Genomic DNA, 14,900 nt, shown 5'->3' on the forward strand with positions numbered 1-14,900 from the left:
AGCATCGTTCTTATGAAACACAACTATCTTTACTCACACGAAGTGCTGAATGCTATTGACAGGGGATTCCAGATTGATTCCGTATTGCTACATTTCCAGAAGGCTTCTGACACTGTACCTCACAAGCGTCTTTAATCAAAGTGCTTGCTTATGGAATATTGTGTCAGTTATGCGACTTGATTCGCGGATTCGCGATTTCCTGTCAGAGAGGTTCATAGAAAGTGCCGGAAAGTCAGCGAGCAAACTAAAGTAATCTCTGTCGTTCACCAAGGTAGTGTTATAGGCACTTTACTGGTCCTTATCTATATAAACTATTTAGGAGACAATGTGGGCAGCCGTCTTAGGTTGTCTGCAGATGATGTTGTCGTTTATAGTCTAAGACTGTCAAACCAAACTGCAAATCGACTTATAAAAGATATCTGTATGGTGTGGAAATTGGCAGTCGACACTAAATAATGGAAAGCGTGAGGTCATCCACATGAGTGCTAAAAGTAGTCCGTTAAACTTCGGTTACCTCATGAAATTTAACTCATTTTTTAATTTTCTTTTTGTTTTCTTTATTGCTTGCCCAGAATACAAATTGAATAACATCGGGGATAGGCTAAAACACTGTCTAACCCCCCTCTCAACCACCGCTTTCCTTTCATGCCCCTGGCTTCTTGTAACTCTTCGCTCCCTGTATTTTAACCATGCTATTTTCAGAAAGCATGTATTCCTGTTGATATTGTCAAAAGCTTTCTTTGAATTTACAAAGAGTATAAATGTAAAAGAATATGAACTGCTGAAATACTAATCAATCACTGTTGCGTCACACTAGAACAGAGGAGTACTCCTCCCAGTAAGAGGAGATTTATTATGGAAGTTCATTAGATGTCACTCACAATATGAAACACACACCATGTCTGCAAACAGTGAAAGAAGACGAATTACGGTGGATGGTAAATGCTTCTTAGTACACAGTGACTTGAATCCAAGATATTGTCTTTATCTGTGTTACTGTCCGTGAAAGCCATTAGAACTGTCCAAGATACAATCATATCGTCAATATTACTGTCTACACCACATCTGTCTCGAATTAGGCACATACGGAACGCCATCGGATGACAACGCCAGCAATATCCACAAACAGTATTAACCGTCTTCTATTGGCCGATCCTGTGCTGCTGGTCCCGGTGGAGGGTCGAGTCCTCCCTCGGGCATGGGTGTGTATGTTTGTCCTTGGGATAATTTAGGTTAAGTAGTGTGTAAGCTTAGGGACTGATGACCTTAGCAGTTAATTCCCATAAGATTTCACACACATTTGAACATTTTTTTAACATATTGGCCGACCGAATGCAACAGCCATGGAACTCATCCCACAAACTGTCACCCGGCATCTGCTCAACGCAATGCATGCACATTTGCACGCTCGCATTCAACACTCTGGAGATTACACCGGTTATTAATGTCTCCGTATTTCGCACTTGCAATGTCTTATCTCCCACTTACATTCACCTGTGATATTGCAATGTTAATCACTTCAATACGATACCTAGACAAATGTATTACCGAAATTTGATTACTGTAGATTAATTATTTTTTGATATTGCCATTTTTCCCATCAGTGTATTTGCTATTTAGTCTCTTTGATCTTCCTCCAAATCATTTACATGACACTGAAATGGCAGTTGTATGGTGGAGGCCCAGGAGCCTTTGGCCCTGATCTCTAACCACGTCGTAAACGATATAGTGTATGGCTTATTTTGTTTCACAAGTGCCATGAGATCTAAGAAACGCAGATCATTCTGCACTTCCAAATGGTAACGTTTCAGTTATTTATCAGTGCCATGTTATTATGGTTACCATAGTGCAAGCTTTATTATTAACAACTGAATGGCATGAGGCATTATCTAATACTATGACAGGGGGCCAAATTAAGTTCTCCAATAGTTGTCCCTTTAATTTCGGCAGAAAACTATTAGTCTCTTCGAAGTAGTCGCTTGTTTTCCTCAATCTGTCAAACAGGAGGCAGTTTGGCACGAAGTCAGAGGAAACTTCCGGATGCAAAACATTAATTGGTGCGTCCTTTCCCACAGGAAGAGCAGCACTTTCACATATCTGTCCAGCCTATTCTGACGGGATGGTCATTATTCATCCATGTTTCGTTGAGGCACACAAACAGCATCCCATACGACCAAACCAGTTGTGTATTTAATTATGGTTATTCGTACTATAGGTTCTTGGGCTATAAGCTCCTCAGCTGAAAAAGAATGGCTCAGTGTAATCATAGGGCAAGGGCGCACAGGTCTGCTTTCATACTCCACGGCTAACTCACTACAAGTAATAACCTGTAATTGTGATGTTGCAGCACGCATCTCGTGGTCGTGCGGTAGCGTTCTCGCTTCCCACGCCCGGGTTCCCGGGTTCGATTGCCGGCGGGGTCAGGGATTTTCTCTGCCTCGTGATGGCTGGGTGTTGTGTGCTGTCCTTAGGTTAGTTAGGTTTAAGTAGTTCTAAGTTCTAGGGGACTGATGACCATAGATGTTAAGTCCCATAGTGCTCAGAGCCATTTGAACCATTTTTTTGTGATGTTGCAAATCAAATAGTTTATGTACTGGCTGGAACTGCGAGTTATTAAAATACGCAGAAATACAAGACAAAAGTTAAATGAATAATTTAGTAGTAAGGGCTCTATTCTAACATGTGCAAATGATGTAGATGAGACAGAATTGTACTGGATAATGTTTACGAAAGAAAGGACACCTCAGACAAATGGGAAGTGGTCCTACGACATTCAGATAAAATACAGACAGAAAATATTTCTATCAAATGCGGTAAAGTTACGTTGGGAGGGTTACGAGAATGGCAGCAAAAACCCCAAACTAATTAGTCATAGAAGATAAACGAAAACTAAGTCCATTTAGTAATGGCAATACAAGAAATATTCACCAAATAATAAAAGTTCAGAATTCAAAACATTCGCCGACAAACAAACACACATAATACAAAGAATAGTGACTAACTCTGTCTATTATCAGTTCTGTAAATCAAGTGGATATAGAGTCCTACTGTGGAGCAAATTCAGATCTGTTACGAGTTGAAGTCACTACAAAAGTTATTGCAGCTACCGTTCACCATCCAGAATCAAACACCTATAAGACTGAATCATGCGTGTTACAACAGGGATGTCTGCCTTCTTCTAGCACTCTACACAAAGGGCCCAAATATCTCCCTGGACCTCTTCACTCTAAAGTGCCAGTCTCCACTTGGCTCCCATATCGTTCCACTACTGTATGTTACTCTATTGGCTGAAGGCTGTACCCAACAAAAATATATCGCACTTAAGCCCTACAGACATCATCCGATTCACCTTGCCACTTTCTAAACCAAACTAATATACTACAAAAATATTTAAAAAAAGAAATGTTATAATAATTCTGTCCCCCTCAGATCATTCACAATAATTACAAACAAAGGGTTGTTGACACTTAAGTAAGCTACTATTCTCATGCAAACGTGCTCACATGAAAAGAGAACGGGTTGTTGTTAAATTTTGTTTGAACAATTATTTGTGCCTTCTGGACAAAAGCGTCTTTTTTTTCTCCCTTTTCAGTTACAGTGTCCACTAATAAATGTGACTGACACTTCTGAATAAGCACAGTTTTTAATAGCAGTTTCAATCAACATATGAATATAGTTGCTGGCAAAATAATATCTGTTCATTAAATAAATACACAAGAAGGACAAAATATGCGGTATTTATGCTGCATTCATTGGTTGTACAATTGTGGAGTATACATTTGTATTATGGAAAAGATACTGATACATGCCTTTCCAGGATCATAGCTATAGTGCAACGCTGTCATCTGAGATATCGTATGTTGAAATCGCATGTTGCGTTTAAAAGTTGTTAAGTCACACGTTCACTGTGAAGATGTTTATTTGCTGCGAAATATTAACTTTTGTAGTTTTAAAGTTATTTGAGATATTGGATGCACCTCATTTTTCTCAGATCACAGATGTATTCAGTTTCTATTAACATCTGACTGTGAGTTATTGTCGAATCTCAAAGCATTAAGAAGCTATCTGCCAGCTTGTTGACACTCCACCATTCCTCTGATCACTGTGTCCGGTACTAAGGCCATGCGAGCTACAGACACCCAAGCACCCAGCTCAGGGATTTACCCATTTCCGGCGACGACACTTCTCTCTGCACATGTCTGGCATTTACCGCCCAGTATTTACCATCGGATACTTCGACGACAGCACATGTATTAATGCTCGTGCAATCCTTTCGACTACCTTCGTAAGAGGCAGTGGAGCCACACCAATGTCCCTCTGCTCCTCGACATATTCCCACACCGAGTACACCAATGTATGCTGTCTTACTACGCAAAATGTTATCAAATTGCTAAACCTGCAAGTTAGCAGCCATACATTTATGCACACTTTCGCTGAAAGCTTCAGACATTCCCTAGGGCAAAATAAACTCGCCACACTGGTAAACTAAGCGCATTACGAAAACGGATCACAATTGCCATGTAACCACTGCCGGCAGTACGCGTGGTCTACAAGTGCTTAGTGGGTTGACAACGGAGAACAGAACATGAGGCACGAGCAAGCGCTTCCTCTGACTGGCTGTTGTTATGGTAGCAGTCCTGTAAACAGCTAGACGTCAGTCACTTTGTTTTTCTGAGCGAGGTATAGAGTGTCTTCAAAGTAATCTTTCCACCTATCCGCTCTGTGCTCTATGTTAAGCAGTAGAATTTTCTTTGCACTTGTAATGTTGACGCCCTTGCTTTTAATTTCACCGAAGGTTGTTTCCACTTTTCACTCTCTTGAATCAATTCTTCCGGCGACCATTTTCATTTGGATTTATTCACATTTTTCCCATATTTCACCTTGGCTTTCCTATTTATTTCATTACTAAGTAATATTTCTGCACTCCTGTCTTGCCCTGAATATTTATGTACTTCCTTCTGTTATTGATCATCTCAAGTATTTCTTCTGTTTCCCAAGGTTTATTCACAGTTACCCTCCTTGTCTCTGTCGTAAACTTTCTTCCGAACGATCCTGTTTAACTCAAGTCCACTCTTAATCGTTACTAATTTCTTACCCTAGTCACTATCTTATCTTGGGTGTGCCTTACAGAGCAATATCTGATTTTGGAAACTCTGTCTGATCATAATGTAATCGACTTGGGATCTTCCCAATTCTCAATCCCTTACTCAATTGCATGTCTACTTGTTATGATTTTAAAACGTCGTATTCGACAATACAAGTGAAATTTACTGGAGAAAGTCTTTTTCATCTCTCGTTCCTACTCCCAAGACCATATTCTCACGCATCTCTGCCACCGTGTTCCTGTCTCTCGTGATTATTAGATTACTGTTCCCAGTAACTCACTCTTTGCGCTACCTTCCTATTCACAAAGAAAGGTATTCCTCTTTTATCATTTTCTGCTACTCTTGGTATTATCCTGCATTCGTTTGGCCACAAATCCTTAAACTACTGAACATTTTCTAAAACGTGGTGCATTCGAACATACACGGGCAGTTGAGAGATTTACTATAACTTTAAAAGATGCAGATTGTTCATGGATCATGCTTACTGCAGGGAACATCATTGTTATAGCAGGCATCGAATTACACGTCATCAATGTCGCGTTTGGAGCTGCGTAGTGGGACACAGAAGAACACTTTTAAGTTAAATACGTGCGCTGTACCCTGCAAGAGTCTGTGAAACCTAATACCAGATAAATAAAAGAGGAGTGGGAGATCGAGAAGGATGTAAGAAATATAGATTTTCGTCTCTCAGTATTTTTAACTTTTTTTTTTAAGGAGAGAAGAAAAAATTAGCATAATTAATTTAATGAACACCAATTCTTATTGGTATTGCTGATTAAGTACTTCTCCAGTCTCAACAGCTCAAAAGAAGTCAAGAAAGGAATTATGCGTGGTTAGTCTTTATTAATTGGCGGAAAGCGGTGCATTGGGCAAAAGAACGGACCATCATAATAAGACTTAGTCAAAATATCCACGGGTGTGCTGCCGGTCTATAGTGTCCAACGGGCACAATATTTCGGCGATCAAACATGTCGCCATCATCAGGTGAACTGACAGACTGAGCTCCTGTGAACGTGCCGGCGCGGAGATCCGTACGCTATGGCTGCTCAGAGGGAACTGGGTTCGGTCGCGGCTGCGGCGCGCTCCCTCCGCCGTCCGCGCCCCGCGCCACGGTCGCGCTGTGGAACAGATTGCGACGGCGTCTGAGATGACGTCGGTGTGATGGCTCTGTCCGCCGCGGTCGTCACAACTATACGTTTTCTCGATTTACTCTTGATTAACCCAATCGCTGGTTCCCAAGCCTTGCTAAGATTATAGCCACAGTCACGGTTTATGAGGTCGTCATTGGTGCGAATTTCGATGGCCTCTCTAACAACGCTGTCCCAGTATCTCGACGTCTGTACAAGAATCCTCATGCGGTCATACTCCATGGCGTGATTTTCCGACAAACAATGTTCAGCGACCGCCGACTTGCTCGGATACATCAGTCGAGTGTGCCTCTGGTGTTCACGGCATCGATCCTCGACGGTACGCATCGTCTGACCAATATACGACTTGCACATTGACACGGAATCTGGTACACGCCGGCCTTCCTCAAACCGAGGTCATCTTTGGCGCTCCCCACCAGTGCACGAGTTTTATTTGGAGGACAAAACACAGTTCCGACCCGGTGTTTCTTCAGAATGCGGGCGATTTTCCCCGAGAGTGCGCCTGTGCATGGAATAAATGCAGTGCCTACCTCCTCCCTCGTGACTTCATCCATCTCAACAGGTTGTGCTGCAGTGGTTGGGTGGAGAGCACGTTGAATCTGCCACTCTGAGTACTCAACATCAACAGAAAATGTTCGACTGCTGCCCTGGCCAGCACATTCTCCAGACCTCTCACCAATTGAAAACATCTGCTCAATGGTGGCCGAGCAACTGGCTCGTCACAATACACCAGTCACTACTCTTGATGAACCGTGGTATCGTGTTGAAGCTGCATGGGCAGCCATCGAAGCTGTGTTTGACACAAAGCCCAGGAATATCAAGGCCGTTATTACGGCCAGAGGTGGTTGTTCTGGGCACTGATTCTCAGGATCTATGCACCCAAATTGTGTGAAACTGTAATCTCATGTCAGTTCTAGTATAATATATTTGTCTAATGAATACCCATTTATCATCTGCATTTCTTCTTGGTGTAGCAATTTTAATGGCCAGTAGTGTATAAATGTATGCTCTTCAGCCATAAGATATTATATATTATTTGCTATGTCTGACGAATTTTGGGGGCAAGATCAAGGACTTTGGCCTACAACTGCAGGTGTGGAAACACCTCGCATCTAAAAGAACTCGTTACGCTGTGAAAGTAGCGTTAACTCGTAAAAAAGCGTGAATATGTCAATGTGTTGTGATTTAAATTTGTTTTAAGCTGCCAAATAAGTCAAAAACCTAGTTCTCTTTTAAATTCCTAGCTCTACCCAAGGCATATTCGCCTTTTTGTGCTTCCATTCTGGTTCCATACTTTTACTCCACCCTAATCTTGACATTTGTCCACCATAGCATGGCAACCGATGAACGTTCTCATTGACTCAACCGACAACTGATTCGGTATTAGTTTTTTTATTGTCTTTTGGACTATGTTTGCCGACCTTATTACAAAATTCAAACAGATTCCCGCAAGTCCGAAACACAGAATTGGCGAGCGTATATATATATATATTTATATATATATATATATATATATATATATAAATCATGACAAACGCGCAACATGAGTGCATCCATGAGGGACTGCGCGCCGCTGGTAAAGCTCTTGTACAGGGCGCCGGTAGCCCTGCAGAAATTCACGACACTCAAGGGGAAAAAGAGTCTTGAGGAAATGATTAAAACATTCGAAAAGATGGATTTCAAGCAGTTTACCCGACGTCTGTTGGAGATGGGGTCACAGCACTGTGGGAGGGGTCGGGCGGTGGTGTGGAAACGTGCGCTGCACGGGGCATTTCCATACCGTTGGAAAATTTGGAAATTTTTGGTAAGTTCCTATGGGACCGAACCGATGAGGTCACCGGTCCTTAGCCTTACGCACTACTTAATCTAACTTAAACAAACTTACGCTAACAACAACAACAACAACACACACACACACACACACACACACACACACACACACACACACACACACACCCATGCCCAAGACAGGACTCGAACCTCCGACGGGGGGAGTCGCGCGAACCGTGACAAGGCGCCTTCAGACCATGCGGCTACCCCGCGTGACTCCGCGCAATGGAAACGCCTGCGAGCACGCTGCATAAAACCCTACGAATCACCCTGCATTGCTACCCTACAAAACACCCATGTTCAGGAGTTGGTTCTTCCTGAGCTGCCAGCAAGACATACGTTCGCTCTTTAATTTCTTGCTCGCATATAGATGGACAATGAATGTCCACGGCACATTGTGTGAATAAACGAAGCTCATTTCCATCTCCAAGGACATGTCAATACGCAGATTTGCAGAATACGGAAAATCAGCACGCAAATCAGCAGGTACCACTTCATTCTGAAAAGGTGACTGTGTGGCTAATGACATCGTTTGTCATAGCGTCGTATTTCTTCGAGGAGAGGGAGTCCTCAATGTACTGTTACCTATTCTGTCACTGGTAAACGCTATGACAGTATTTTGCGCATCAACGTCATTTCAACTCTTCAACAACGAGGAAGTGGGGCTAGGCCCATTTTTATACAGCATGGCGCTCCTACGTACTTTGCACAGCCAGTGGAGCCAATGCTGCTGCGGAGGCATTTCGGAAATGCTAAAATATTGTCAGCCTGGCCATCCAGGTTAACTGTGTGACTTCTAGCTGTGGGGTTATCTGGAAGATGTGTTCGGTACTCCAGTTCCAAAAGTAGCTGAACTGAAGGTACGCTTTTCGCAATACATTCTGAACTTGACCCCCGAGATACTCCGAAGTGTTGCGGAATGCGCAGATTGTCGATTTTAACGATTTAAACTTGTGGCAGAAAATGATGGACAGCGTACAGAACATGCCTTGCACCAGTCTCACGATAATTAGAAATCTATGTCTTTTGCTTTTTATGCGGCTTTTGGCCCCGGGACACTTAAAAACTGATGTTATTTTGCTTTTTGTAGAGTTTTTGGCCTTAGGAAAATTAAAATCCGGTTTTTCCTAGAATGAAATTTGAACTCTACAGCGGAGTGTGCGCTGATATGAAACTTCCTGGAAGATTAAAACTGTGTGCCGGACCGAGACTCGAACTCGGGACCTTTGCCTTTCGCGTGCAAGTGCTCTACCAGCTGAGCTACCGAAGCACGACTCACGCCCGGTACCCACAGCTGTACTTCTGCCAGTACCTCGTCTGCTACCTTCCAAACTTTACAGAAGCTCTCCTGCGAACCTTGCAAGGCAAAGGTCCCGAGTTCGAGTCTCGGTCCGGCACACAGTTTTCATCTGCCAGAAAGTTTCATATCGGTTTTTCCTGTTCGTTGTGGAAGAGTTTGCCTTGATGGTTTGGCTTACGGAAATAACAGTGGCACAACTGTTGATGGCACAACTGTTGACTGCCGAACGTGTTGACTGCCGACCTTGTGTAGTCGTGTACACTGTCATTCTGACTCAACAGAAGACATTGTGTGATGTGCAGCTCAAACCATCGTCGTCATATTGCGATTCATCTGTTATTTGTAGCCGACCCCATTTACTTTAAGACCCTTACAGTGCCTTCTATTGGTAAAATTTTCGTTAAATTTCTTTCCATGACATTTTCCCTTGCGTCAAAAATATCTTGCGAGTTTGACGTTATTCTATTGAGAGCTTCCCTATTTACAGCGTCCTGAAACATTAACTTTAATAGTGAACAACCTGTACATTGAACATTAAACATCTGGAAATTCTGCAGATACCGTTACGGTATGCTGTGTGATGTAACCTAGAATCTCGTCTAATATTCTGAGAACTTTCACCAGAATGTAACTTCAGTTCAACGGAATACATTACGCAACAGTAGTAACGGCTCGGTACCCCGAAACATCTCAAAAAGCAAGCAGACTAATCCAGCTTAGTCTCCCTTAAATGACTAGTTCCTAGTGGATGACGCTGCACGCTGCACTAGAGATATAGCACGCCAAGGTGTTTCACATCAGGTATCCCTTCTGTGTTCGTCAAAGGCTGTAATACTTCCGCTAATGGTTGCTCGGTACAAAAACATCGTTACAGAATATCTGTGACTTATAATGTACCGGTAGTATCCCTGATTAGTGATCAAAACGTCCTCGGTCCCAGGTTCGGATCCCGTCACTGCTGAAATCTTGAATAACAATCAGCATTGGCGGCCGAAGACTTCCGGCGTAAGGAATCATCCTCATTCTGCCAACGCCCTTGCCAAAGAGGGCGGAGTAGGGGACAGAGGATAAGGGCCTCTCTTGTCCTTGAGGTGTGAAATTTCCCCAAAGGCGAGGAATCAGCATTGATCACCGGCAATAGGATGCATAAGGCAATAGGCACCATTGCGTTAAAGACACACAATGTGTACAACAAGTCATGTGGCCTGCAACTGAAGAAGTGTAATGATGATTTCTCCATTCGGAAAAGATTCTGGTATAATCAACCATTCGGATCTCTCGGATGAGGCTGCCAAAGAGGAAGTCACAATGAAAAAGAGACGGATTCAAATGGAAAGAATAACGTTCTACGAGTCGGGGCATGGATTGTAAGAAGCCTGACTGTGGTAGTGAAGCTAGAAAATCTGAAAAGGAAATGCAAACGCTCAAATTAGATATGGTGGGGGGGGGGGGGGGGTGTCAGTGAAGTGAAATGGAAAGAAGACGACGATTTCTGGTCAGATGAATGGTGATATCAACAGCAGCATAAAATGGTACAATGGAGGAAGGACTGTTTATGAATAGCAATGTAGGAAAGAGAGGGTGTTACTGTGAACAGTTGCGTGATAAGGTTGTTCTCCTCAAAATCAACAACGATAATTCAGGTATACGTGCCGACGTCGTAAGCTGAAGGTGAAGAACCAGACAATGTATCTGAGGATATTCAGTACATAAAGGGAACTGGAATGTGATAGCAGGACAAAAATTAGAAGAAAGAGCTAGGAGAGAATATTGGCTTCCTAATAGGAATGAGAGAGGAGAAAGACAAATTGAGTTACGTATTAAATTTCAGCTTGTAATAGGGAATATTCTATTCAAGAATCACAAGCGCAGGAGCTATACTTGGAAAAGACCGGAAGATTCACGTCATTGTCGAACACACCACAATGAGATATTAGATTGCAAGGCGTACCCACAAGCACATATAAACCCCGTTCGCAATGTAGTAGTGTTCAAGAGTAGGCTGAAGTTTAAGACATTCATCAGGAAGTATCATCATGCAAAGAATATGGAAGTACTACGAATGGAAAGATACGCTTGAAGTTGTCTGAGGCTAGGGATTCTGCGATAAGGAATGGCCTAGGTACGCAGTTTTCTTGAAGAGGAATGGAAATCTCTAAAACGGGCAATCACAGAAGTTGGAAATAAAGACATAGGTACAAAGCAGGTACCTGCAAACCATGAGTTACAGAAGAAATACTTGAGCTGATTGATAGAAGAATGAAATACAATGATGGTCAGGGAATAGAATGAAATAAATAGGAAGTGCTGGGAAGAAATGGCTGCAAGAAAAATGTGAGCAAATCGAAAAAGATGTGTCTGTGCGAAGGACTGACCCAGCATACAAGAAAGTCAAATCAACCTTCTGTGAAACAAAGCAATGGTGGTAACATTAAGAGCGCAACGGGAATTCCACTGTTAAATGTAGAGGAGAAAGCGGATAGGTGAAAAGAATACATTTAAAGCCTCTATGAGTGGGAAGATTTGTATGATGAGATAGAATAGGAAACAGGAGTCGATTTAGAAGAGAATTGGGTCCAGTTTTAGAATGAGAGTTTAAAATGCTTTGAAAGACTTATGATCAAATAAGGCAGAAGGGATACATAACTTTCCATCAGAATTTCTAAAATCATTGAAGGAAGTGGGAGCAAAACGACGATTCACGTTGGTGTGTAGAATGTGTGAGCCTGGCCATACACCATCTGACTTTCAGGAAATCATCATCCACACAATTCCGGAGATTGCAGGAGTGAATAAGTACGAAAATTATCCCACATTCAGCTGAATATTTCATGCACCCAAGTTGCTTACAAGAGTAATATACAGAAGAATCGGAAAAAAAACTGAGGACAATCATTTTGGCTTTGGCAAAGGTAAAGGCACCAGAAGGGCGTTTCTAACGTTGTGGTTGATAATGAAAGCAAGACTAAAGAAAACTCTAAACACGTTGATAGCATCTGTGGACCTGGAAAAAGTGTTTTACAATTTCAAATGCTGCAAGATGCTCGAAATTCTGAGGAAAATAGATGTAAGCAATAGACAATGACGGAAAATATACAATGTGCACGAGAGCAAAGAGGCAACAATAGCAGTGGAAGACGAGGAACGAAATGCTAAGATTAAAAATGGTGCAAGACAGATATATAATCTTTCGTTCATACTGTTCACTCTACACATCGAAGATGCAATGATGGGAATAAGAGCAAGGTTCAGGACTGGAATTAAACTTCAAGGTGAAATGGTATCAGTGATACGACTCGCTGATGACATTTCTATCCTCAGTGAAAGTTTGAAAAAAATTGAAAAAAATGTAAAAATCAGGAAACCGGTTGCATAGGTTTTCTATATACCTTGAGCAGGTTTCGTCACCTCCAAGGGTAACTTCATCAGAAGGTAAGGTAATTACATTAAGAACATATCGTCAAAGATGTACAGTGATTTAAGAGCTGAGTTGCTCAAGTCATACATTAAAATATAAAACATAATGTTCTTCAAAAGGTCAAACATTAAAACATAAGTAACACCGGTGTTACTTATAATTTAATGTTTGACCTTTTGAAGAACATTATGTTTTATATTTTAATGTATGACTTGAGCAACTCAGCTCTTAAATCACTGTACATCTTTGACGATATGTTCTTCATGTAATTACCTTACCTTCTGATGAAGTCACCCTTAGAGGTGACGAAACCTGGTCAAGGTGTATAGAAAACCTATGCAACAGGTTGGCTGATTTTTACATATTTTTCAAATTTGTGTACGGTTGCTGCAAACGTCAGCCATGTTCAAAGCTGTACGCTCAGTGACAGTAATGTAACAAGAAGTATAACGAGTAAAGAATATGGACTCAGACTAAAATGAAAAAAGAGAAAGGAATGAGATGTAGCAGAAATCAGAAGAGCGAGAAACTTCTCGTAATTCATGGTTACGAAATAGATGAAGTTAAGGAATTCTGCTACCTAGGAAGCAAAATAACCAATGACGGACGAAGCAAGAAGGACATCAAAATGGCAAAAAGGGCATTTCTGGAATGGAGAAGTCTACTAGTATGAAACATAGGCCTTAATTTGAAGAAGAAATTTCTGAGAATGTACGTCTGGAGTACAGGATTGTATCGTAGTGAAACATGGACTGCGGGAAAACGGGAACAGAAGAGAATCGAAACATTTGAGATGTGGTGCTACAGAAGAATGTTGAAAATTAGGTAGACTGATAAGGTAAGGAGGAAGTTCTGTGGAGTATTAGCGAGGAAAGTAATATGTGGGAAACACTGACAAGGAGAAGGTACAGGAAGATAGGACATTTGTTAAGACATCAGGGAATAACTTACATAGTACTATAGGGAGCTGACCGCACCGAACCACTCAGAGGATTGATGACACGGAAGTTATTTATTTAAATATTGTTCAAGATTCCCCGAGCGATGTTCAGTAATAATATAAGGAAGATGAGAATACAGTAAATATATTTAAAAATCTTATTTTGATACTGTAAGTTGGATAGTTATGGAGTGGAATGCAGTTCCACAAACTCAGGTATCTGTTACGTTGGGATGAAATTGCTACGGCTTTACACATAGCATAGTTACTTTATATTCACTGCATACCAGACGCACTAAAGTGATAAAGCAACAATATGTTTACTCTATGAAGTCAGGTTCTATAGTCTGCTTGTGGCTTCCGTAATGACGGTTAAGTCAGAGACATCATATGCTAAAATTCTAACCATCGAAAATGGATACTAGTATTTCTATTTTTACTGTCATGCATAAACAGGTGTGTATATTATTTTACACTTTAACTGCAATGCTTTTCGAAGGCACTTATCAGAATCACTAAAGATGAAAGAGTGTGCGTGCGACATCGTAAACTGAAATGCACTGAATGTGAGAAAAAGACGTGTTGGGATATAAAGGGAAGGAAAGAATGAACAGTACCTGTTTTCAGCCGTAAAAAATTACATTCTTTTGACTAACATAAAAAACCTGTGAGAACTGTTATTCTAGTCAGTCCAATTCCACCATTTTAGCAAAGTCGATATGCTTGTAAAGGAAAATAATTTATTGCTGTATTACTACGTGAACTTCATTAAGTTGGACAAAATTATTACTAATAATTTTCTAGAATTTATGTCGAAAATTTGAATATAAATGCTTAACGACAACTACCTAAAAATTACAACCGGCCTCCGAATTCAGCACGGTCACTTTTTAGAGACAAAGACTCATTGTGTCATGCGTATTGCTTCAAACAACACAAAAAATGGTCGAGAAGTTGCCAGATTTCGAAAGCTATGAACATTTTCAAACACAACAGTACATGCACAATGTTATCTGAGGTTCTGTTAGAACAAAGACGAGTAAAGTACATGGTAAGCGCATGCAATTCGTACCTGCTGTCGTAAGATATTATTGCCTAAAACCGAAAGGGTTTCTTTATTCACATCCAGTGAGAAAATTTCCTTTGTCGCGTGTTTCGT

The sequence above is a fragment of the Schistocerca piceifrons genome, chromosome 2 (assembly GCF_021461385.2).
Source record: "Schistocerca piceifrons isolate TAMUIC-IGC-003096 chromosome 2, iqSchPice1.1, whole genome shotgun sequence".
NCBI lineage: Eukaryota > Metazoa > Arthropoda > Insecta > Orthoptera > Acrididae > Schistocerca > Schistocerca piceifrons.